Source organism: Myotis yumanensis, unplaced genomic scaffold (genome assembly GCF_028538775.1).
Source record: "Myotis yumanensis isolate MYYU_CA2020_CCGP unplaced genomic scaffold, mMyoYum1.0.hap1 SCAF_10, whole genome shotgun sequence".
Lineage (NCBI taxonomy): Eukaryota > Metazoa > Chordata > Mammalia > Chiroptera > Vespertilionidae > Myotis > Myotis yumanensis.
The window spans coordinates 15,426,231-15,452,542 of NW_027223761.1; the positions used below are offsets into that span (position 1 = coordinate 15,426,231).

General features: G+C 51.6%; 1 protein-coding gene across 2 annotated transcripts in view; it reads left to right on the forward strand.

Moving 5' to 3' along the window:
* Nucleotides 1–4,997: 4,997 nt before the first annotated feature.
* TSPAN18 (tetraspanin 18) overlaps nt 4,998–26,312 on the forward strand; it is a 146,184-nt gene continuing 124,869 nt past the window's right edge. For both annotated transcript variants that reach the window (XM_070427840.1, XM_070427841.1), the window contains exon 1: nt 4,998–5,226. The gene's annotated coding sequence lies outside the window, so the exon portion shown is untranslated. The remainder of the gene's footprint in view (nt 5,227–26,312) is intronic.

Sequence of the window (26,312 nt, forward strand, 5' to 3'; positions counted from 1 at the left end):
GAGAGGCTGGCCATGGCCTGTGGGTATCTTGTTGGAGGGAGAAAAAGAGTGAAGGGGAGAGGGGATGCCTGAAACTAGTCCAGGCCTTGGAGGGTCAAGACCGCATGCTTCAACCCCCCAAGGACGGTCTTAGGATTTGCAAATTTATTTCTATGAAAATCACTGTGAAGATAAATAAATTCAATCACTCTCAGTTGTACTTTTAATGAACTGTCATGTTGGGGAAATGATTGCAAATTGCATATAAAAAGAGATTATTCAGAAAAAAAAAAAACAGGGAGGCAATGATTAAACATTGAAAATGCAGACTGCTTTGGAAAAGCTGGGTTATAAGGTCAAGATGCCTCCTGGAGAAAAGGTTGGCCCATTTAGTATCATCCAGCCATCCATTCGTGCATCAGGTTCACCTTGATGGAGCATCTGCTAGGTGCCAGGACTGTGCTGAAAGCTCTCTGTGAGACTCTCCCAGCCACCCAGTGCCAGAGGTGTGGTTACCATCCCCACTTTAGAAATGCATCAGCTGAGGCTAGAGTGTTTAAGTGGCTGGATTGAGGTAGCACATTTAGGAAGTGGCCTCCAACTTCCCCTTAAGCCCTGATTTTGTGCCAAGCTCTGGAGACTCAGAGATGAATAAGGCAGGGCCCCACCCTTGAGAAGTTCGAAGTCTAATCAGCCATGTATACAAATAAAAGGGTAATGTGCTAATTAGACCAGATAGACCTGATGTCTTCCGGACGTCCTTCCAGACGTCGTTCCGGACAAAGGCACGGTGGTGGGGGCCGAGGCAGAGGCGGTTAGGGGTAATCAGGCAGGCAGGCAGAGGCAGTTAGGGGTGATCAGGCAGGCAGGCAGAGGGGTTAGGGGTGATCAGGCCGGCAGGCAGAGTGGTTAAAGGCTATCAGGCAGGCAGGCAGGTGAGGGGTTAGGAGCCAACAGTCCCGGATTGTGAGAGGGATGTCCCCTATTAGAGAGGGTGTAGGCCAGGCTGAGGGACCCCCCCCCCCCCTTGTGCACAAATTTTGTGCACTGGGCCTCTAGTCTATAATAATAAAAGGGTAATATGGTAATTAGACCAGACGTCCTTCCGGACGTCATTCCGGATGTCCTTCCTAACAAAGCCGGGTCCAGAGGGAAGCCAGCCCAGGTCCTGGGTGCCTGCCAGTGGCTGGAGGAGGGAAGCAGCCTGGGTCCTGGGTGCTGGAGGGAAGCCAGTGCTGGCAGCTGGGGGAAGGAAGGCCTACTCTTGCATGAATTTTTGTGCATCAGGCCTCTAGTGAATTCATAAATTAGGAGCAAGAGATCATCCCTTCTAGTGATTTTACATTCTTTTTTAAGCCAAGGACACTTTCTCCTTAAAATCACAAGTGAGGCACCATCATACAAAACAGATAAAAAGGTAACCTGCGTCTGGCTAAAGTTGGAAGAGGGATTTCCCTCCTCTCCTGTGGCTGCCAGTGGATACCCTGGAGTAGGAACTGCCAGCCCAACTTGAAACCAACTGTCTCATTTACAGATGGGACCACAGAGGTCTAGAGAGGAAAGGGAATTGTCAAGATCACCAGGACTGGAATTCTGGCCTGTGGACTCCTGGTTTGGGGTTCTTTGCTCTGCATTAGTGCCCCTAGGATGTCAGTGTGTGGGTGCTCACTCCAATGACTGGACATAGCTCCTTGGCTGCCCAGCCCTGGCCACACCCTGGTGAATTTGGGGCTTTCAGGCCAATTCTTCCAGGTGCCAGAGAAAACAAAGTCTAAGAGCCCCTTGGAGGAAAGGTGAGAATTTTCCAAAGAACCATTTCTATTAGACCCCCAAACACCAGGGGTGCGAGCAGAAAGGGCCATGGCCTGGGAGTCACCAGACCTCAGTCGGATGCCCAGCTCTCTGACCAGGACTAGGATCTAGTCTGTGTTCCTTCCTCAGTTTCCCCATCTCTAAAATGAGGTGGTTGGATTACAATGAACTGTCCAGAATGGGCAAATGGGGAGTCTAGAACATTCTGAGCCATGCCACTTCTGGGTCTGTGACAACCTAGACTCCAATCAGTCAACAGTGGCTGTAACACCACCCCTGTCCCTCCTGAGACTTGCTGACCCTGTTCGTGCCCCCCTCCTGTCTTCTCCCGTTCCCAGTCCCTCCCCTCCTCATCCCCTCTTCTCTCAGTTTCCTTTCTTGCTTTTATGAATGAATAGCAAAAGGGATCATAGAGGCCATTTGTCCAAGCTCCTCGTTGTACAGGTGGAGACACAGGCCAGAGAAGGAAGTGACTTCCCCAAGGTCACCTGTGAAAGAGAGGCCTGCTCTCTGCAGCAGGGATCACTTCTCCCGCCCAGGACTGAACTCTTGTGGCTGGTAACTTCTGACAAATAGGACTTTTGCCTAATACACTTAGAATCGTGTTTCCCAATTGTGGGATAGAAGAGTTCTTCAAGGAGATTTAGGGCCATGCAGCCAGAGAGCTTCAGAACCCCACTGACCTCCCCAGGAGTCGGAGGTGGGGAGCCCCTTGCCAGTTCTCTTTCCATCCTTTTGATCACAATGTGGGAGTCCTGGTTTGTTGCTAATATATCTCTAACACCCTTCTAGCCCTCGCTAATCTCCCTTTTCAATAGAGTGGGCTCCAGCTCAGCACCTTCCTTAAGCAGTATTATCTTGCGGGAATATATATTTTTTTAAATTGTGGTTAAATATACATTGTTAGAATTTAATAACACTTTTATTTTCATTGTATTTATTTTATGGTTGCCTTCTATTTATAGTAATGCGATTCTGGTTTTCCATTTATGGTAATGATATAGCATTTCTTTGCAAAAACAAGCACATTGAAGTAAAACAATAACAAAGCAAGAGGTGATTTAAAGAAAGCTATTAAGCAAACAGTTCTAGCTGGTGAGCAGATATGGCCAGAATCTCCATGGTGGCAGGGGAATGGCTGGGGTCTGGGGGATTTGGACTTGAAACTGGAGCTAAATCTTCCCAGCTGGATGTCTGAGTGGTCTGGTTGGCCCGCTGGGTCCTCATCTCCTGCACCCTCTCCCCCCACCTTCCTCCTGCCTGCTTTTGACCAATCCCCCAGACCCTCAGAAACTCACTTCCTCCCTCCTTCCCTCCCTCCCTCCGACTTTATCTGGGCTCCACCTCCCAGGTCCCAGCACCCTCACTGTAGGCTCACGCTTTTTTCCTCTTTAAATTTATGTGCGCCTTGAGTCCAGAGAGGCCCACACAGATAGCCTCTTCCAACAGCATTCCATAAACGCAGGGCCTGTGGGGTTTCTCAGCTCAACGGGTCAGCCTCTCTCTCAACCCTGTTTTGGCAGCTGAAAGCATGAGTGTGGAGCCTGAGGCCCTTTAGTGTTTTCCCTGTCCTTGTGTTACAGGACTTGAACTATTAGAGATTCCCGCCCCCGCTTGGGGAAGCGTAGCTCATTCTGGGTCCCTTTAAAAATTGCGGATCCCATGTGTTCCCCCCCCCCCCCTTTTTCTCCCAGCCACATCTCTACTCTATTAGCCCCTCCTCAGTTTACCCAGTGACTCCGTGAAATGACTGAAAGGACCAGACATCCTCGAAGTCCTTAGAGCAGTGGTTTTCAACCTTCTGGCCCTTTAAATACAGTTCCTCAAGTTGTGGCCCAACCATAAAATTATTTTCGTTGCTACTTCTAACTGTAATGTTGCTACTGTTATGAATCGTAATGTAAATATCTGATATGCAGGATGGTCTTAGGCGACCCCTGTAAAAGGGTCGTTTGACCGCCAAAGGGGTCTCGACCCACAGGTTGAGAACTGCTGCCTTATGAGGGATGTATCCTTTTCCTGGAACGTGGGCAAGCAAAGGCAGCAACTTCCTGCCCCTTGAAACTCTGCCCTGTGGCCTGATAGCACCAACATTCATATCCAAGACTGGAGTAGGTTCGACTCCTATCAGTCACTCACTCCTTAGTGCGAATCAGTTGACCACGGGGCCTCCTACAGAGCTTGTGTGCTTGAATGTGCAGGGCCAGCAAATATGGGCATGGGTGCTTCAGGGAGGGGATTAAAAAAAACAAAAAAAGCTGCCCAGGGAAGAGGAGTAGAGGAGTGGACAACCTGAGCCCTTCTCCTCTGGGGTTCAGCACACACTTTCACTTGTGCTGTCAGCTTTGATCTGCTTGCTTACCCATTTTGTCTGGGGCAAGTGGATGAGTAGCTGCTTTACAGAGGAGGTTCAGAGGTTCCATGTCTCCGTGAAGTCATGTGTCAGGGCCTGAGGAGGGGGCGTGAGGCTGTGGCAGCAGTACGGAGATGAAAAGACAAGTCCTGAGATTGGAGACACAGATCTGGCCTCTTACAGTCAAGTCTTTGCATCTAGTCTAGGGTCAGCCCCTCCCTGCTGCAACCCCTCTAGGGGCCTCTATTATCTGCCACAGCCTAATAGCAGCCCAGGATGGGGACCCCCTGGCTTTCAGCAGGTACTCCCAGGGCATCAGAAGCCTAGGAGCAGGTCCAGATGGAGGGGTCACTCCCCCCAACCCTGCAGTTGGATCAAGGTGGGGCAACGTCAAGTTCTCTGGAATAAATACTCCAGGTCTAGCGTGCCACTCTGCCCACTTCCACAACGGAAGTGGGTCCATAAGCAGAGAGGAGAGGCGCTCAGGGGGCGAAGGAAGAGGAGAAGGGCAGAAGTTGGCCCCAGGGCCCCCAGAGCAAGGCCTGGATGCTGGACTGAAGGCGGAGACCAAGGGAGGGAGGTGGCGAGGGGCAGCCTGCTGGAGGAGATGTGTGTTCGCTGCGGCCGCGCAAGCAGCAGTGGTGGCGACTGGAGACTGAAAGGGAGGAGGTTTGGGGAGGGGAGGGAGCGCGGGAGAGAGGGAGGGACGGAGCGGTGGTTGGGAGGTGGGGCCGGCGGGCGGGCGCGCGCGAGTGCCTGCAGCTGCCGCCGGCATCTCGGGGGCTCCAGGCTGCGGGGCGGACGCAGCGTGGGGCGATCCGCAGCGGAGCCGCGGGAGGCCGCCCGAGTCCGGCCTCAAGCCCCGCTCCCCCAGCGCCGAGCCCCGAGTCCTGAGCCCCGAGTGAGCGAGCGCAGCCGCCGCGGTCATCGCCGCCTCGCGCCAGCGGGTCCCGGGACTCGCCGCCGCCTGGAAGGCAGCCCGCGCGCCCAGCAAGTTGAGAGCGCGCCTATCTGCCCCGGGAAAGTTTCCCCCGCGGCCGCCGGCGGGAGTTGGCGCGGGGTCCGGCCGCTGCAGCTGGAAGGTAGGCGGCTCCACACCTTCTTATACTCAGTGCGCCCTGCCGCTGCGCCCTAGGACTTGGAGACTCCCCGCGCGCTTCCCGCGGGAGACTGTTGGGCATGGTGGGTGGGGTAGGGGTGCCATCAGGGGTATCCCAGGACCGTCCGGAGCTCTGGAACCAAGTTTTACTTAAACCAGCATGCGGAGGAGGAAGGGGAGACGTGTTCGCCTCTAATTCCTGCTCGGAATCCGCCGAGGGCTGGGGCTTCCCCGCGGACAGGTGCAGCGCCAGTCGGCTCCGGGTGCTCTGGGTGGGTGAATGGGGTCGCCGGGAGAATGGCGGAGGGTGGCAGGTGTGGTTACAAGGTTGGGGTCTCGGAGAGGGCTGCACCCCGAGGGAGGGCGCGCGCGCCACCCGACTCTGTAGCAGGGCAGGATTAGGTCTAGGGATGAGAAGCGAAGATCCGGGCTAGGAGATCACTGGGCCCAGCAGGGGCACTGAGAGCCTGCCGCCTTGGGGTCCCTGGCGGCGGGGCGAGGCCGGGGCGCCATCCTTTCCTTTGGGGGGCCCTGGATCCCCTACGCGGTGTGTGCGGTTTGGGGAAGCAGAGATTCTGTGTGGCTCTCGGTGGGTCCGAAGCCCAGGTGTGTGCAGATTTAGGGGGTGTAGGGAGTCCGCTTGGAGGGTTGGCGGGCTCTGGTGGGTTCACGCCGGCTTTGGGACCCGGCTGGATGGAGGTGAGTTGGCTCCCGCCAGGGGGCGCACTTCCCCGGCCCTTTCACCCATAGAAAGGCCAGTGCTGGTTCCTTCCAGACAAATGTACTGAAATCCAGGACAGACAACCACAGACCCTCCAACACACCCGGGGCCCCGCCTGGAGGAGCACCCCTCCACACAGCCAGACTGGGGGACAGGGTCGAGTGTGAGGCTGGGGCGCTTCATTTGTAAGTGCAACGTGTGCTGGGAAGCTGGGCTGTCAGGGTGTATTGGTGAATAAAAAAGTCACCGCCAGGAAAACAAAAACACGAGAGAAACTGTACAGTAACAGCAAATCCGTGTGGAGAAAATGACTGGGAGAATTAACTTTTTGAGGTTTCTCTGGAGTCTGACCCCCCCAATCGCCGAATGCACCCCCCTTTCTGTGAAAATTGTACCTTTGTTCCCTGGATCTGGCCAGGTCCCTACCTGCTGTGCCTGGGTGAGGTCTCCTGCCATGTCACATCCCCTCCTATCCACACTCTCTCTGGGCACAAATAAGCTGGGAGGCAAGGGTGGGGGTGATGGGGGACCCTTGTCATTTTCTCAGCAGTCAACAAGAGCCCCGCCCCTCCCATCTGTGGTCCACGGGCCACAGTCATCTGGTCATTTCACACTTATTGGTGGAGACCTGCTCTGTGTGCCCTGTCTGACCTCCGAGACCGTGTGTGTTGAGTCCCTGTGTCCCTGCGGACGCCTTGGGAAGCAAGGCGGCTGCTGGCATCGGTGAAGAGTGTCTACTCTGTCATGTGTGGGGCTGTTCCACATTGAAGGGACACTGAAGGGACTGTCGCCTCATCGTTCTCTCTAATTCCCTCTCTCCCCCCTCCTCCCTGCACCCCAAGTGAGTACAAACGAGCACATCAAAGACCGTGCGGTGGCCTCACAGCGGCCAGTGGAAGTTTTCATCTTTCTCTTGGCTAGAAACTGTGCACACTGGGCGGCCCCCCTCCTGGGTGTCCCCCGGGTCTCCTGCAGAGATGATGGAAGCGGGGAGGGTCCAGAAAGAGAGTTGAGGCTCTTGCTTGCCACGCAGCCCACCCATTGTTTATTGCTGGATGCTACCAACCTGCTCTAGGACAGAGCTGCCACAAGGAAAGATCAGCATGATTTTTATTGTGATTAGAGGAGGAGGAGCAGAGACAGAGGAAAGGGTGGAGGAGCCGCTGTCCCTGGATGCGGCTTCAAGACATTCCGTGGGGCCAGAAAACAAAAGCGTTGTTTGGTTTTGTTTTTAGTGACTTGTTTTTCTGAAGAGGGAAGCCTGCCCCATACAGCCAGCCCTGTCCTGTTCCACCCATTCTCCCCGCACTGCCCCCCAACCCCCACGTGCCCTGAAGAGAAGAGGGAACTGAGACCCCGGGCTGCTGACTCGGAGATCTCTGATTCCGCCACTTTTCACGTCTTGGTCAGTCTGTGTCCTTGTCACCCCGTCCCCAAATACATTCAAATGCCTGACCCTTGGCGGTATCTTTATGCAACCCGTGGCTGAAATGTCAGCGCACCCGTGAAAGTTCCAGGGCACCTTCTAGAGCAGTGGTTCTCAACCTTCTGGCCCTTTAAATACAGTTCCTCATGTTGTGACCCAACCATAAAATTATTTTCGTTGCTACTTCATAACTGTAATGTTGCTACTGTTATGAATCGTAATGTAAATATCTGATATGCAGGATGGTCTTAGGCGACCCCTGTGAAAGGGCCGTTTGACCGCCAAAGGGGTCGCGACCCACAGGTTGAGAACCGCTGTTCTAGAAGCAGAAGTTCATCTGGAGTTGGAGTTAGGGCACCTTGGATTGGTCCAAAAAGTGCCCCCTCCCCAATAAAATAATTTCACGTGAGCTTGGAAATAGCTCCTTCAGTTGCCCAATAAGGTTTTGATGGTGTTGAGGGGTGGGCTGGAGGACAGGGTGCTGGGCAGGGACAGGTGTGCCCGGCAGTATCAAAGCAAGAGTTTGTGGCAGGGATTTGTGGGAGGGGGTCAGGAACGGAGCCCAGTCTTCTGGGCCATCAGTGTGGCTTTGGGTGAGTCACTTCCCCTCTTGGACATGCTTTCTCAGCCTGTCTTATCTTGCCGTGCTCCCCGCACCCCCCCCCCCCCCCGGCCCCCCACACACACAGCAAAGTGAGCCAGGCTCCTGGCCTCCACCAGTTTTCAGTACGGGGGTAATGTCAGTACCTGCTGGGAGCCCATATCTGTCCGCAGGCTGCTTTTCTCCTGAGGCCTGTCCAGCATTCACTCTCTCCCCTTCCCTGGGAGGAGCAAATGGTGGTGGCTGGGCCGCCCCTTGTAGGGACCCCTCTTTCCAGAGAGCTGCTCACTGGCCTATTTCATCAGCCGTTGAAAAGAAAATCAGGAACATTTGTTCAGACTCAGCTGGGACACTGCAAAGGGAGGGGCCTTGGAAACCAGCACTTTGCCAATCCCCTCCCCACCCCCTGCTCCCCGGGAGCAGATGATGGGTTGAGCGGGTAGTTCTGCAACCTGATGCCATTGAGCAAACCTGCCAGCTTGGGCTCCTCCTGCCACACAGGCTGGCACCTTGGACCCGCATCAGCGCTCCGATCGAGGGAGGGGGAGCAGATAATGAAACGCTTATTAAAATAGAGAGAGTGAGATGATGAGTCCCGGTGTTCGCAACGGGCCAAGCAGGCCTTTCATCTGGGCACTTCTCATAAGGTGCAACCCTTAGCCCTTGTCTGCACCCCTGACTGCTGCTGTAATTAGTGACTTAAACAACTTGGAGATGAGCAGAAGCGCGTTCACTGCTGTGTGCCTGTGTGTACCAGTAAGGACTAAGAGGCACCAGGAGGGAGTGGAATGGTCACTGGACCAGGAGTTCAGGAGATTTGTGTCCTTACCCTGATTCTGTTACAGATGGAGCTGTGTGACCTGGAGTGAGTCACCGCCCCTCTCTGTGCTCGTTTCTCTGCTTCTTTACAGGTAGCATTGCGTGGTGGTTAGGCTGCCTGGGTTGTTTGAATGCTGGCTCTCTCCTAGTTATTAGCTCTGCAACCCTAGGCTGTTCAATCTCTGATGCCTCAGCTTTATTATGTGTAAAATGGGACTAATAATACCTTATCAGATTGTTGTGAACAGCCAATGAGATGAAACATATAAAACACTTAGCACAGTGGCCGGAAGTGGCACATGCTCAGTAGATATTATCATTTTGTCATTGTTATCTTTATACAGTTACTGTGAAGTAGGAAGATCAACTTTGGTCCTTTCCAGCTCTGATCTTCTGGGGCACAGTGTGTGTGTGTGTGTGTGTGTGTGTGTGAGAGAGAGAGAGAGAGAGAGCGAGCGCGAGCGTGTTTTGGGGATAGAAGACAAAGGTACATAAAATAAGCTGCCTTTTTTGTTTTCTTTCTTTCCCTGCTTCATTGAGGACTCCTAAGTTAAAGTCTTGTGAGTATTCTCACGATAGCCCTATCCCCATGGCAGGAAGCCCAATGTGACGTCACTGAAAATATCCCGGTTTCTGGCACTTGAGGGATGATATTTCATCAGCTCCTATTGGCCCATCCTTTCTCTTCCACCCTTTGTTTCCCACTCTGAACCGGAGTACGAAGACCATGTGTGCAGATAATGAGTTTAAGCTGAGACACAGCCCCCAGATTCACCCAAATAAAAGGCCGTCCTCTGGAAGACACTTTCCACTTTAAAGTAAATAATCTGGCTCCTCTGCTGTGCTGCATTATGTCTGGCTGGCCCTGCTTCTCTCTGTGTCCTGCCCCTGGGTCTGTTGCAGGGATGGGGGCCGGGCCAGGTTTACAGGCTGAGATTCTGGGCTCTATCAGCCCTGCTGGCTGGGCCGGTCTCCCCGGGCTGTCCCTCTGCTTGGTCCCCTCCAGTAAGGCTGGTGCTCTGAGCCTCCCAGGGATGATCTTATGGTGGCCGACACTTGGAGAGTGCTCACCATCAGCCAGGAGCGAGAGCATGCTTTCTCTCACCTCAACGTTGGTTCAGATGTTGTTCCCATTTTACAGAGTAGAAAGTAAGGCTCAGAAAGATCAAGAGAGTAAGCAGTGGGACTGGGATGTGCTCCTAGGTTGATCTGATGCCCCATTCTGTGCTCTAAGCCACTATGTGATCTTTCCTCTTATACTAAAACCTCCTGTGAGCCCTTAAGCCCCAGGAAAGATATCCCTGAGATTCATCTAGGGCTCTAGGCTCTCTCTTCCTGCTTTTGATCATCTTTCGGGCTCAGAATGCCTTACAAGAGTCCCTCTTTTCATCCTGCATCCATTGCTCAGCCATTCTGGGGACAATAAGGGGTTGGAGGCGTTTTTTGTTTTTTTTTTGTTTCTTTTTGCAAGTCTGTTTCAGAGGGGAATGATCTTATTAAGCAACAAAAGGTTGTCATTTAAAGAGGATGTGTATTGGAGTCACAGATCTGCATTTGAATCTGGTTTCTGCCACTTAGTGGCTATATGGCTCTGGTTTCCTTATCTGTGAAAATCAGAATAATAGCAGCAATGATACTGTTAAGCCAAGAAACACTAGCTGCCACAGCACATGACCCAAAACTATCAGTGGCTTACACTGCAGGCTTGATTCTCCCTCCCATTGTCTGTCTAACATGGATCTCTGCTCCACATGGTTACTCAGGGACCCAGGCTGACGGCCATCTTTGTAATTGCACCTTCTAGATTCCGTGGCACCCACAGTTACTGCAGAAGGGGATGAGAGACATGGAAAAGGCATATTTAACACTCAACTGCTTAGCCAGGAGGCGACACACATCACTTCAGCCCCAGTACATTGGTTAGAACTGTCACCTGGCCCCCAACCAGCTGCAAGGGAGGCTGAGGATGGAAGGATAGTGGCTATTTGCTGAGCACGAACTCCCTGCATTTACATTTCCTGAATAGAGGATTAATTGAGATGACATGACACACTGAAAGCTCCTAGCATACACAGTCCTTAAAACATGGAAGGTTTGCCTGAGGCCAATGTGGCTCAGTTAAACACCAACCTGTGAACCAGGAGGTCATGATCAGGGCACATGCCTGGATTGTGGGCTCAGTCCTCATTGGGGGGCATGCAGGATGCAGCATTGATGATTCTCATCGTTGATGTTTCTATCTTTCTCCCCCTCTCCCTTCCTCTTTTAATATAGATACATTAAAAACAAAAAAAAATGGAAGCTTCCTTTCCCTAATAATCTCTGATGTATATTGCTCTTTATAGATTACAGACTGTGGCATGTAAATGATCTTTATGTAAATGGGCAGATTATATAGTATTATGATACACTAGAGGGAGGGGCTGCTCAGAGAGAGCAAGAGATGGCAAGTGAATGAATACACAGCAAGGGTCCTTGACCTTCAGCCCATTGTTACCATGGCTTCCTTTGGCTTCCTGAAACTTACTGCTCAGAGGACTTCTTCCAGAATCCTCCAGAACCTTCTTTTGCTCCCATCTTCACCGCCCCTACCCTGATGGTGTGGAGAAAGGGCCGGGGAGGGAAGGCTGCAGGAACTGTCTGGAAGATGGGATAGAAGTGTATGTCATGAGGTGAGAGAATCATAGGTTTAATATGCATAGTGAGAGCCACAGGAATTCGGGCCTCCATATACTGCTTTGGGAACTGTTGTGCTTTCAAGCTTTGGGGGGTCCCCTCAAATGACACACAAGGTCACCTGTGTTACCCGTCCATCCATGCAGCCCCATGGGACTGGGCAGGGAAGAGAGGGGTCCGGATAAGGCTCTCCAGCCCTGTTTTTCTGTGGACAGTAAGATGGCCAGACCTAGGTTTGAATCTTGACTCTTCTACTTAGCACTTGTTCATCCCTCTGAGCCTCAGTGTTCTCCTCTGCAAAATGGGAAGAATATGGGAAAGCTGTAAAGCTAAAGTGCCTGGCACATAGTAGGTGACAACATGTTTGCTTATTTCTCCTCTCCCTCCTGAGTAAGAAGGAAGACACACTTTGGCAAGGGACCAGTGCTGAGGGGAGGCCAGAAGTGGCCCAGCACACCCACCCCATGTCGTTGGACGAAGAGGCTCTGGGCTCCCACCCCCGTGGCCTCGGGCTGAGCTCTCATGTTGAACTAATAAGGCTCCTATTTGAAATGGGAGAAGAATTTGGAGCTCTGGCCCTTGGATTTAGGCCCATCTTTTCATGTCTAATTACCACTGTGGGCAAGGGGCTTGGGGGGGCTGCTGGGAGGCCCCCTCCCGTACTGCAGCTTCGCTGGCTGGGACCGATTGCAGTGTGCTCGCTGGCCAAGTGCGCCTCAGCCTCCTGGGGGTGCAGCTCCTGCCACCTGGTGCCTGACAGCTAGGGCTCCCTCCAGCAGGGTAGGCCCCGGGCGCTTATCTGCTGTGGGGTCTTAGCCCCCACGAGCACGAGGTGCATGGAGAGGTCTTTGGGAAGTGATGGTTCGAAGGTGACCCATTGCCCCCTGGGTATGGTGGACACTTGTCCCTGGAGGCACTGCAGAGGGTGACCTTCCACTGCAGCTGCCAAGACGCTGGGGAGGCACTGCTGACCCCGGCTGCTCTAAGAATCCCTGGCAGGCACGCAGGCCAGCAGGCTTGTGAGTCGGCCACCACGGGGCCCCTGAAACCTCAGCGTCTGCAGTCCTCCCACCTGGAACTCCTGGGGCAGAGCTTAGAACAGTGATGGCGAACCTTTTGAGCTCGGCGTGTCAGCATTTTGAAAAACCCTAACTTAACTCTGGTGCCGTGTCACATATAGAAATTTTTTGATATTTGCAACCATAGTAAAACAAAGATTTATATTTTTGATATTTTTTAATGTATTTAAATGCCATTTAACAAAGAAAAATCAACCAAAAAAATGAGTTCGCGTGTCACCTCTGACACGCGTGTCATAGGTTCGCCATCACTGACTTAGAACAAGCCAGTAGCCCTTTGGACGAGGCGGTGTATTGGTTTCGTAGAGCTGCTGTAACGAAGTGCCACACGCGGGGGGCTTCGCACAGCAGGCATTTATTCTCTCACAGTCTGGATGCTGGAAGTCCAAAACGAGGTATTGGCAGGGCTCCAGGGGAGGGTCCTTCCTACTCCTTCCCAGCTCCGGTGGCTGCTGGCAGTCCTTGGTGTTCCTTGGCTTGTGGGCACACCAGTCTGTTCCTCTGGCATCACATGGCGTTCCCATGTCTGTCTTCCCTCTTACGGGGACACCGGTTGTATTGGATTAGGGCCTAATGACCTCATCTTAACTTGAGTCCATCTGCAAAGACCCTGTTTCAAATAAGGTCACGCTCACAGGTACCGGGGGTTAGGACTTCAACATATCTTTTTGGGGTTCACAATCCAACTCATTACAGGTGGGTGCTATTATTGCCCCATCTTACCACCACGAAAGCCACCTCAAAGAGGTGAAGTAATTTGCCCAAGTTAACCTGATGATGGGTATATTAATCTCTGTTCATTTCCGCTTTCTTATCCATAACGTAGGGATTTGTACCCACCTCGTGGCTTAGTTATCAGCATCAAAGGCGGTAAGTGTCTGCATCCACGTGCCTTGCCCACAGCTGAGCATTTATCAGATGCTGCTGTCTGTCCCCTGCCCCCCTCTCGGCCTGGAAAGGTGCTGGGTGTTCAATGTGGGCTCAGGAAACAGCAACGGATCTGAATTGCAACCAGTTGCAGGCAGAATGTTTTCTAGAAATAATGATTTGTAACGACTGCATGACAGGCACCATTTACATTCTTCCCACGTGTCTTTCTGAGTCGCCTGCCTTCGCCATCTCCTCTCAAGTTGAGAATTTCTGATTGAGACGAATCGCTCTCGCTTGCTATTTATCCTGGTTCACCTTTAGCACTGAAATCACCGGGACATTTGCAAGTTGGGCTTCTCTCTCCAGGGGCGGCATTTGGGCAACTCTGCCTAAGGCGGGGCTGAGGAGGGAAACAGACAGCTCCCAGCTCCAGAGCCCAGCCCCAGGGGGCCCAGGAGGGCTGGGGGGCTCAGAGGTGAGGCTGAGGGTTTAGACATGCAGCCTCGGCCCCACACGGTGACAGTAGAGGAGACACCGTGCCATTGAGGAGGAGGAGGAGTGTGGCTTCTGAACATAACAGCCTGGGTTCAAATCTCGGGTCAGCGCCGTATCTTGAACTCTGACAGGGTACTTCTCTGTGCCACCATTTGACCTCATAGGGTTTTATGAAGGTAAAATAAGCATAAAATGCATAAATGTTTCTCTTAGGATTGAACGTGGCACTTCAAAACTCGTCAATGGATGTTAGAATTATTCTAATTGTTTTATTTATTCTCTGTCTCCCTTCATGGGAGGAGGGCAGAGGCCTGTCTGTTTTGTTTCCATGGAACCTGCAGGATGTAGCTCCGTGCTGGGGTGGAACAGATGCTCAGTTCGTGCGTGCTGAATGAATGAGTGAATGAATGATTGAATTTTTAGTAATAGCTTCTCTGGGATCACATCCTTCCTTGCAGTTCGACTCACACACTGTGTCAGGGAAAACATCTGTTGTGTAACGTCTCTTCCTCTTGTCTGGCGATACCACCGGAACCAACCCATTGGGGAGTCCCAGGGCACCGTAAACACTCAGGGAAAGCATTAGGTCTGGGGGTGGGGGCAGCGCAGGTCTCCCCATGGAGTGAAGTACAAGTTGAAGCTTAGAGGATGAGGAGAAGCTGGGGAAGGGGAGCCTGGAAGGTTGTCACCACAGGAAGCAGGCTATGGGACGCCCAGTGGGAAGAGCCACATTCACAGTGTGGGGCTTTCCCACGACTTATGGGGGAACAGGAGGACACGGCCAGCAGAAACAGTGCTCCCCACTCTGGCACATGGAAGGGAGGCCGGTCCTTCCCCTGGGTTACTACCTAACAGGTGGATCTCGCTCGAGGCAGCCGGAGCTATAAAATGCCAGCTGGATCAGAGGGTCCTCATTCACTTTGCAGATGGATGAACTCTCAGATTTCCACTGACCCCCACCGCCTTAAAAATAAAATTCGATTTACCAGAGTCCGACTCACACGCTGTCAGGGAAAACATCTGTTGTGCAATGTGAGCATGTTAGCCTCCTGGCTGGAAACCCTTCCGTGGATTCTCACTTGCGTTCCAAAGGCTTTCCCGAGGCCTCTGCCCACTCCCCATCCAAGCCTGCCTCCCTCGACTCCAGCCCACTTTGCTTCCTTCTCTTGCCCTCACCCGCCCAGGGCCACTCTGTGCTCTCCCCAACATTCCTCCCATCCATAAAATGGGACCAAAAATAATATCTAATTTATTGAGTTGTGAGGATTAAATAACTTAATTCATGTCAAGTTTATTTTCTCACAGCGCTGGAGGCTGGAAGTGTATGATCAAGGTGCTAGCAGGTGTGGTTTCTTCTGAGGTCTCTTTCCTTGGCTTGCAGAGTGCCGCCTTCTCGTGGTGTCCTCGCATGGTCTTTGTTCTGTTCATGTTCACCCCTGATGCCTCCTGGGTGTCTAGGTCATCTCTTCTTATAAGGACACTGGTCAGATTCAATCAGGGCCCTTCCTAACGCCTTATTTTAACTGAATTACTTCTTCAAAGGCCCTACCTCTAAATAGTTCTATTTCGGAGGCACTGGGATGAGGGCTTTAATGTATGAATTTTGGGGGAAACACAATTCATCCTGTAATTCCCTCTAATTTGTTACTATGACTATCCCCGTTTTATGGTTGAGGAAACTGAGGCACAGAGAGGTTAAGTCACTTGCCTAAGGCCACACAGCTGGTTACCAGAGTTGTAGCAACGCAAACCCAGGTGGTCCGAACCCCAGAGCCCAGTGTCAAGCCCAGTCTGCTCCTTGGCTTGTGCCCGTGGGACACCAGGTTCTTCCCATTGGGGCCAGTTTGTGTCTTAACAGCGCGAGTGGCGAGGAAGTCAGCATCCAGAGGTCTCAGAGGCCTCTCACTGGACCCTTTTCTCCCTTCCAGCCCTGAATCCCTTGTTCATCGGCAGCTACCAAGCCTTTGAGGGAATGGGGACCTGCCTTCCTGCTCCGGGGCTGAGAGGGAGGCCTCGATGGGGAGGGAAGGAAGTGAGAGGGTCCCAGGGAGTGAGGGAGATGACTGGCTTCAGGGTTTTCTCCCTCTGCAGCGGTCATTTATTTTATTTTCCAGGTCTCAAGAGCTCTTGGGAAAGAATCGTGCTTTAGTGGTGAAAGGCTTAGGGAGAAAATAATCAGAAGACATGGACATAGAACAGAAGCATATACAATGGAAACTAACTCTCAGTCTTAACGCAGTCTCCTCGCCCAGAGACAGCCAGCTTCCTGTCTCTCGAATTGTCCTCTGGGTCACCGGGCACATCTGTGTGTGCAGCACCTTCCTCTTACAGCTGCTGATGCTCCACCCTCTGCTCTGCCTCCCGCACGTTTTCTCTTGTTCTGCGTTAGCGCATCCACGTCTGCCTTGTTTTCGTTGGTTATCTCCAAGAGCAGACTGTGAGCAAGGATTTGGCGCAAATAGCCTAGATATGAGGTTGGTCCCAGAGAGCTGAGTGGGCAGGGAGGGGAGGAAAGCCAATCAACGGTGCGCCAATGAGCTGCCTACCTCTGTGGGCAACTGGGGTTCCTTCCCTCCCACGGGGGACCCTCCCAGTGATTGTGTGGCGCTCACCTGAGAGCCATCCCGGTGGGTGGTCACCAGCTTCCATCTCCCATGAGCGGAGGGCTGCTCCTGGGACATCGGCACCGGATACTTCCAGCCTGCCTTCAGGCCAGTAGACGGAAGGGGGCTTGAATGCAGCTCCCAGAGTGAATGCATGTTTCCTGAGACTGTGGGGGGCCCCCAGGGTGGATGGACCGTGGGGTGTGGGAGAGACACAGCTCACGTATCTTGAATGCAGCGCATCCTTTTGTGAGGGGTGCCTGGTGTTCCTGCGTGCAGAACTATGATGCTTTGCCGGATTCCCTAGTGATGGACCAGAAGGCCTTTCTTGCACACACCTCCTTCCTGATGCTCCACAATCTGGGAGACCACTTGTGTGGACTGGCTTCCTGGGTCAATGGCCATCTCCTCTCTCCCAGTTGCTTGGCCCTGTCCAGCCTCTTTCTGCTCCTGTTCATCCCTGCTTGGTGCTCACAGATGTCGTTTTGACCCTTTCATCTCGTGGGACCCAGGTGCCTGGGCCAGGTGGGGTGTGCGAAAGGACCCTGGGACCCTTTGTGGAGAACTTGGGGGCAGGAGGCCATGGGTCACAACAGAGGGTGATTCCCACCTTCCTCCTGGCCGTCTGTTGGCAGATCAAAGGGCTTTCTGTTGTTGTTTTATTTTCCTTTGCAGTGGCTTCTTGCTGAGGAAGCAGGCTGCGGAGCCAAGGCAAACAGAGACCTCTGAGGCTGCTGCCTGCTTGTTGTGCAAGGCTGAGCGAGCTGGAGGACCGGGCCATGGTGCTGGAGGGGCTAGAGCTGGGGCCACAGGTGGGAGCTTCCCTCCTCTGAGCCCAGAGACCCGATGGGGACCCTGGGGGCCAACCTCAGAGCCTGGTTCCATGAGGCCTGGGAATGTGGTAAAACCATGAAATTGGGAGGCTGGGGCTGGGGGGTGCCAAGACAGTTGGATCACAGCCTAGATCCATCATCCCATGAATTGCTGTCCCCATTGTTCCTCCACTGGTGAAATTGGGAGAGCACTGGACTGGGAGTCCAGAAAGTCAGAGTTTAGAGCCTAGTTCAGTGATGGCAAACCTATGACACGCGTGTCAGAGGTGACACGTGAACTCATTTTTTTGGTTGATTTTTCTTTGTTAAATGGCATTTAAATATATAAAAGAAATATCAAAAATATAAATCTTTGTTTTACTATGGTTGCAAATATCAAAAAATTTCTATATGTGACACGGCACCAGAGTTAAGTTAGCGTTTTTCAAAATGCTGACACGCCGAGCTCAAAAGGTTCGCCATCACTGGCCTAGTTCTTCTTTGGCTCGAACTAGCTCTTGTTTCTGCTGTGGACTTTTGACACCTTGTCTGCACACTGGGGAGTGGAGGCTGCTTGCTCTCTGGGTCTCCTTCTGCCTCTAGAGTTGCCCATAGGAATCCTGACCAGGGACTGACCTGAAAACTTTGAATTCCCCGGAGAAGAGTGTTTAGGATGCTTAGGAAGCCCAGGCAGGGCCCTTGAGGGAAGTGGGGGTGTTGTTTAAATAAATGAAGAGCCAAGGAGGAAAATCCATCAGCATTATTTTCAATAGCTGGGATGATATGCATAACATTTCCTCCCTTTCATTTGATAATGTTTCCTTCTCCAAGTAGTTTGAAGAAAGAAAGTGTCTGAGGATTTGCCACACAATGAGCTTAAATAAAAATATCCTCTTTAAAAAGTGGTTGCTATGTAATTGAATTTAAATAATGGGCAATTTTTGTTTCTAAGTAGCCCAACCAGTATTCAAGCACGATTCTAACTATTGAGAGGTTCGTGTTTGTTGTGTGAGAGTGTAAAGAATAAACGGTCTCACTGATAGTCTTTTTGGCAAAACAATGATAATAGTGTATTGAGTAAAGTTCATGTGTGTCTGCTGGTGAGAAATGTCTGGGATTGACATGAAATGCTCTTCTAGAAGAAAGCCATTTCACGGCATTTGTGGAGTCCGTGGCATTTGAACTGAATGTGAGAATCCTGGTTTCTGAGTCCCACAGATCTGAGTTCAGATTCTGATTCTGCCCCTTACTAGCTGCGTGACATTTGGCAGTTTTTAAAATCCTAACTGAGCCTCAGTTTCCCCATCTGGAAAAAAGGGACAGCAAAGGCTGGCTCAGCTATTTAGCCTGGTGCTGGGTGTGGAGTGACCTGCCTCGTTGGCTCTCTTCCCTTCCCTTTCTTTCCAGAAGCACAGAGAGTTTTTTCATGGTTGTGCTAGACTAGACCCATAGACACTACCTCATCTGAGGCCCAACAATCCGACTGGGGTGAGATTTTTTAAAACAAATTTATATTGTTATTATTTTTATTGATTTTAGAGAGAGGGAGAGGAGAGAGAGAGAAAGAGAGAGAGAGAGATATGGAGAGATGTGAGAGAAACATTGATCGGTTGCCTCCCACACGTGCTCCAACCAGGAACTGAACCCGGAACCTGGGTATGTGCCTTGACTGGAATCAAGCCTACTACCTTCTAGCGTATGGGATGATACTCCAGCCAACCGAGCCACCCAGCCAGGGTTGGGGTGAGATTTTTGATCCCCATTCTATGGAGGCAAGAGCTTTGCAGATGAGTGATGGGTGAATTAGAAGGAGCAAAGGTCTCCTGGTCATGCTGGGCTTCAGCCCCGACTCTGCCTAAATTTACTAACGTGGTGACTTTGGATGAGCTATTCAGTCTCTCTGAGCCTCAGTTTACCCATCTGTAAGATGAGAAGAGTAGCACCCACCTCAAAGGACTGTGTTGGGGTTAGGACAGGACTGTTAGAAAGTGCACAGCATGCCTGGTGCTGTCCCCGCCTGCCCATTGGGAGGGGAGACTCGATGGTTACTGAGATGTGGCTCCCTTTGCTGATGTTGGGGTGGGAGAGGGGAGCTCTCTGGGGCCCCGGCATTCCTCTGGCCAGTCGAGGCCAGGCGCCAGGTGGGGTGGTGACTCCCCCACAGGTGGGCATCTGCCTTGCCTTGTGGGGCAGCTGACAAGGAACCAGCAGCGAACATGCTGTCTTCACTCCCCACTCCCAGGTCCCTTCCTTCTCCCTTCTGCTCACAGTCAGGTCAGCCCTGTCCCCAGGGCTGGTTTCAGGCATGTGGTGCTTCCACGGAAGCTTGCAGGCTGGACCTTTGCTGCCTACCAGGCTTCCTTATCCAAGAAACCACGTGGGTGTGGGGACCAAGCAACTTCCCCTCTGCAGCCTCAGTAGCTTCTCTGGAATGTGGGCACTAATCACACCTGGCCCATCACTGCTGCTCAAGAATCCTAAATATGACTGTGAATATTCCTGTGGCTCTTGTCATTGGTTCTGAGAAAGCATCTAGGGGGCCGTTTGGGGTTGACTTTGGTGTAAAGGATGTGGTTTGAAATGGCCTCTTTGTCTTTAGAACAAGCTGTTTTGATTTATTCAACTGTGGGAATTTGAAAATGGCCCAAATGTTTTTCCTCCTCTCGTTTTCTCTCTCTTTAGCCTATGGATTCCCTCTCACCCGCTCCCACTCCCATCCCTCTTGCTCACTCGTCCACCCTCACACTTGTTCACACCCATCTTCTCACTCAGATAAGTGCAGGTGGAGCATCAAATGACTCAAATTTTTCTCTTCACCCTCAGAGGTGCATAATCTCATACGTACACGCTCTCAGACGTGCTTGCAAACTCACACTCAAACTCTCCTCCCTCTTTCCACCCGCCCCCCACCCTATCCCACCCCCACCCCAGCAGAGCCTGAGGTCAGGAGACCTGGTTCTCACTCTGTCTCTTTCACTGACCATGGCTGTGTGACACGGGCCAAATCACTCAACCTCTCTGGGCCTCAGTTTCCTCCCTCCCAACAGAGGCGAAGCTATCAGTTTACATTTAGAGAGATGATGACTTTCTTCCGCAGGATCTCAGGTGCTCAAGCTCAGGTCCCTCCTGCATCTTAAATTCCCTGACTCTGCAAATGGGTGGGTTTAACCTCATTAGGCAGACGGTGTGCCGACCTGAAATTACTTTTCTAGCCTTTTCCTGGTATGAAGAGACATCGTTTTATTTTGAGCTAGAAATTAACATGAGGTCAGGAGAAAACAGAAAGTTCAAGAGGACGATTCGCTCTTGACTTGAGGACGTCAGTGTCAGTTGGTCTCATTCGTCTGTCCTTCCCACCGAGGTCCGGGCGGAGGCGGCTAGGGAAACAGGGGTGGTGGTCCATTTGCCGCGGCCAGGTGGGGGAGGGGGGCGGTTCCACCAGCAGGATCCGTTTCATTTTGTGTCCCTCTCACGCTGCCCCAGGTCAGAGAGGGTAGATGTTAGTGAGAACACACCTGGGGACACTACAGGTAAGTGCAGCTGCCCTTCCCATTTTAGGGCTGGTGAACTGGAACACCATGGGGCCGAGTGTGTCACACAGCGTATCGGTGGCAGAGCTGGGGCCGCTGCTGGGTGGTGGCCTGCACATGAGCTCAGCTTCTGACCACCAACTCATGCTGCCCGTCCTGAGGGGCATGTCCTGAGGGGCCCATTGATGTCGAGGTGGAGTGGAAAGAAACAGATTTCAAGATGGGATCTGAGTTTTAACCCTGCTCTGCAACAAACTCATGATGAACCTTGGGCGCATCTATTACCCTCTCTGGGCCTCAGTCACCCACTGTAAGATGGAGGTGAGGGACTAGCCATCCCCAAGTCCCCTTCCAGCGTGGTCTTCTGGGGTCTTCTGGGGTGTTCGATTTTAGACAGCGATTGAATCAGGCTGCCGGGGTTAAATCCTGGCTGAGGAGCCGCGTGGCCTTGGGCAGGTTACCCCAGTTCTGTGGTGCTGAGGTTCTCCATCTGCAAAGTGAAGGTAAGACGGACACCTATTGCCCAGAGGACTGAGAGGTAAAAAGCCCGGGACAATGTACGTGCTCCCGGGCCTGCCAGCTCTTACTGTGGCTTGGTGATCTGTCTGGGAAGACCCTTTCGCTAGGGAGGGGCGCTCGCGACCTGGCATGGAACGCCCTGCCCCAGAGTGAGTGACCTTGTACATGAGTCACCATGAGGCCTTTGGATAAAAACCATTCGACCGCCAGAATGCCTTGGGTTTCTTAACCAAGGTACCACCTAGGGCATTTCTAAGACTAACGTGAAAAGGACTTTGGATGATTTAGTTCAGTGGCATTCAACTTACTTGCAGCCATAGAAGTCAAAGAAAGTAAGAAAGTTCAACCTGGAGCAGCCAATAGGAAACACAATGGAGCTGCTGTGTTGAAGCAGGATGGGGGCTGCTCCTCCCACCTCCCCTCCACTTTGGTATCTCACAGGGAACCCACAGGGAACCCATTTTGAGCATCCCACAAGGTGCTAGTTATGAAACAGTTTCCTAAAGGGACAGTAACTCACCCAGGAATCAGAAGCAGGCCCGTTTGCTAGAATCATTGTCACTAGAAGGATCATTTTCCGTTTTTATAAGAGGGCCCTCCTGTGCTGCTTTTGGCCATTGGTCTTAATTAATCACCTAGAGACGTGGCTCTCAATATTGACACTCAGCGGCTGACATTTCTGAGTTTTCTCTCCTGCCTCCTCACAGCCATAAACAAAGGCTTGCTGGGTATTTATTGTTCAATCAAGAAAAATGGGGCTTTTTATTTGGAAGCTTTTGAAACACAACATTTACCCAAGTAATCCTACCTGAGTCTGAAGGTGTTTGGAGACCTAGGAAAATGTATTTGACCAAAAGAAATCAATAAATTTGTGCCCAGGATGAACCCACCGATGGGGTGGTTTGTAGGGGCTCTCAAGAGCCCGATGTAAATGAAGCCTCTCTCCCCACTCCCCACACTCCCCCTCTTGCAGCCCCCCCCCCCCCGATTTGGTTTTCTAGATGACACGGTATTCCTCCCTCAAAACCCAATTTCCGCACAGATTTAGCCCGCAGTGACCTGCCACATGAAGAGCTTTAGTGAGAATCAATAGGCGTGGGTCCCTGGTGAGGGCTCCACGCCTGGTGCATATAAAATACACTCGCTGCATGTAAAAAGCGAGACTGATGCTGGCAAAACATCTGGGCATCCTAGCACCGTGGGTCCTCCTGCCCACTTTAAAGGCACGGTGCCCTGTCCCAGAGAGACTTGCTGACTTGCCCAAGGTCATATAGTGATTTAGAGGCAGAGCCCTTGGCCTCTAGGGTTCCTAGGCTGCGGCCCTTTCCAACATACAGAACCCGTCTTTGCTGAAGCCAGTCTTCCCTTTGCTTTCTGATCGAGGTGTGAACCAGCTCCGTCTGTAGTGCCTGGGAGGGCAAAGGGAGAGATGGAGGGAGCTATGGAGTCGAAGCTGGCTTTAGAGTGCATGAAGGTTTAGCTACCAGAGCAGGTGGAGATGTGTCCTGAGACATGTGCGCAGCACCTATTGTGCCTCCATCCCAGTGTGATGGGAGCTTTAAGAATGGAGAAGACCTGGTCCCCACCTGCACGTGTGGGAGACACACATGCGAATTCAATTCAAGGCCGGCTAGGCCTGTGCCTGGCTTCCCAGCACGCTGTGTGCTCCGGGAGCGTGTGGGAGCACAGCCTTCTCCAAGCCTGACCCTGGCAGCCCCGCAGATGTGTTTACTTCTTCCTTTTCCACGTGGGAGGCCGGTGTCTGGCCGTGTGGTTAAGCGGGCAGCCTCTGGTCCGTGCTGCCTGGGCTTCAGATCCCTTCTGACCGCTCAGACCTATGATCTGAGGCCAACTCTTTGTGCTTCTGTTTCTGCATCTGGAGAATGGGGAGAGTGATAGCACCTTTCACATGGGGTGGTGGCAAGACTTTAAATGGGATCATCCACACAAAGTGCTTAGCTCCCCGTCCACAGATGGGATTTGCAAGCAGTTTGCATTAGCCATTAATTTGGGGAATTTTAGATGGGGGTGTTTCTCTATTTAAAAAATAATATTTATCACTTTTTTCCCTGATTATAAAAGTCACATGTGTATATATGCCGACTACCTAAAGATAACATTTTGCTGTATTTCTTTCCCCCTGTGCATTGTGTGTGTGTGGGGGGGGGGGGGGGGGGGAGGGGGGCGGTGATTGGGCATGTGTTGGCAAAGTATAATTTTCAAAAAATTGTAAATCCTATAAAATCTAATATAAATGTAAAATGAACAAGGGTCGGAGATTGATTGAGCTCATTAATGTGGGAGCCAGCAGGATGGTAAAGCTGGTTCTCCGGAGAATTAGAGACGCTGGTTATATAGGCACTGGAGAAAGAATGCTGGAATAGGTGGCCGGACGGGATACAAAGCTGGTTACTGCCCTACAGGGCAATGCAATCTTAACCTTTGGGGTTAGCTTTTCTACGAGACCTACAAATTCACATGTAACTTCACCAGAGTTAAAGTTTACATTCCTCCAGAATCCCCTGGATAATTCAGTAGTCCCTGGGGGGCCTGCTACTCAGTGTTCCAACATGATGTCGCAAAGACAGTCCTCTCCTGGCCTTATTTCCAGGTTTGGATCATTTTCCTCAACACCATCTATATGCTCTCGCTGAGCATACGCTACGAAGCACTGCGCGCCTCCCCTTCAACACTTAATATTGCATCACATAAATTTTTCAAAAGCAAGTTTTGAAGCAGGACCAGAATTCCCCAAAGGGTGTAAACCTAGCTTGATTGAGGTCCCCCTCTTCCCTGGGGGTCCCCGGGCAGCCACACTTGCTTCTGTCACCACCATGTTTTTTTTTTTTGTAATCGTCAGTTTCCCGGTCTCTCTGTCTATACTGAATTTCTTGAAATGAGGGATTTGTTGGGCTGAACTGTCCTCGGATCCTTCTCTCCCAAGCACCTACTACCAGCCCAGAGCAATTCATTTTGGAGATGCTTGCTGAGCGAGTGACCATGGGTGTTAGGAAAAATGGCCTTTGTCAGTTACTATAGGTGAACCTTGGTGATAGGAGCCAGCAGGCTCCTCTCTGGACCCAACAGAAGGCTGTGTCCCTCTGTTGAGTTAAAGACACTCCCAACCCCCACACAGTGTCACAACCTTTTCATGCCCCTGTCTCTGGTTCTGCCTTTTAATTGTGTTTGGAGGACTCTACATGTACGCTCAACATAGGAGACCCATCTGTCTCTTCTCTGTAGGACTCTTAAGACTGAGCTCTCGGAGTTCCTGACTTTCTTTCTTAATCAAGGTCTTAAAGGGGTAAAAACTTCTTGGCCTTCAAGCTGGGAAGGGAGAAGTGTAGCTGGGAGGATTAATCTCTTCACTATGAATTTTAAAGCTCTCTTGTTCCACGTGTTGGGAAAACCCATCAAAATGCTAATTCTGCTGCGGTCCAACCTCCTGCAGACCCCTTTGTGCATTAGAATGTATTTAAGGGAGCCAGGAGGAATTACTAAGAATTGGGGTGTGGTTTTCTCCACCCACCACCTTCCTGTGGGTTGTAAAGTCTGAGTTAACAGCCCCAGGTTGAGGAGGAGGAAGGCTGTGGTAGGCCATGGGGTTGGCCGCTTCCCTCAGCTCAGGTTATGAGTTCTCAGCTTTCGGCTTCCTTGCTAGCTGCAGGGTGGCCAGTTTGGAAACATCTCTATTACTGTCATGTGGCTTTTTCATACAGTCGTGTGTCACTTAACGACAGGGATATGTTCTGAGAAACGCGTTGGTAGGCGATTTGGTCATTGTGTGAACATCATAAAGCGCACTTACACACACCTCGGTGGCCTAGCCTGCTTCACACCCAGGCTACCAGCCTGTTCAGCATGGTCCGGTACTGAATATTGTAGCCACTTATAACACAGTGGTAAGTATTTGTGTATCTAAACATAGACAAGGGACAGTCAAAATACAATATAAAAGGTAGATGCTGCACCTGTATAGGACACTTTGAATGAAGCTTGCGGGACTGAATTGCTCTGGGTGAGTGAGTGGTGAGTGAATGTGAAGGCCAGGACATTCCTGTTCACGGCTGTAGACATTACCAGCACAGTACCCTGAGGCAACAGTACATTTATAAAATGACACAAGATTAAATCAAGCACAAGAGAAAACGATGCAACCAAGAGATGTGGTAAATAAACACAGGAGGAACGAGGCTGCTGCCAGTGTGACAAGGCATCGTTTTTACAGCAAACTCTTTGTTCTTAATAAGCAGGAAGTGGACACTCTAAAATGACAATACAAAGGATAGCAAACACGGAACCAGTAACATAGTTGTCGGTTACCATTATCAAGTGTTACGTCCTGTACATAAGCGTGTGCGCGATACTTGCGTACGACTGGCAGCGCAGTAGGTTAGTTACACCAGCAGCGCCACGAACACGTGAGGAATGAGTTATGCTGCGACTTTAGGACAACATACAGCACCTGGGACGTGACTAGTGGACGGTATGATGGCTGCTCCGACCTCACTGGGCGATAGGAGTTTTTCGGCTTCATTATAATCTTATGGGACCAACACTGTATATATAAGGCCCGTTGTTGACCGATACCGTTAGGCGGCGCGTAACCATACTGCTGCTCTCAGAGGTGGAGGTCCCTGTACATGTAAGACGGCACAGTGGATCCACGTTGAGCTCAAGAGCTGGAGGCAGAATTAGGACCAAAGCCAAGTTCAGCACTAAGACTGTCTGCCTTTCCTGAACCAAGCACTACAAGCACCGGTTATTCTTGTGCCTTTGAACCCCCGGGTATCTTTGTGCAGACAGCCCAGTGGCCTGAGAACCTCTCAGATGCGTCCTCGGGAGGAGGGACCTAAGGGTTGGCCTCGTGCAGGCTGGACACAGGTGAGGTGGCTCTGGGGACTTCGGCTGAAAACAA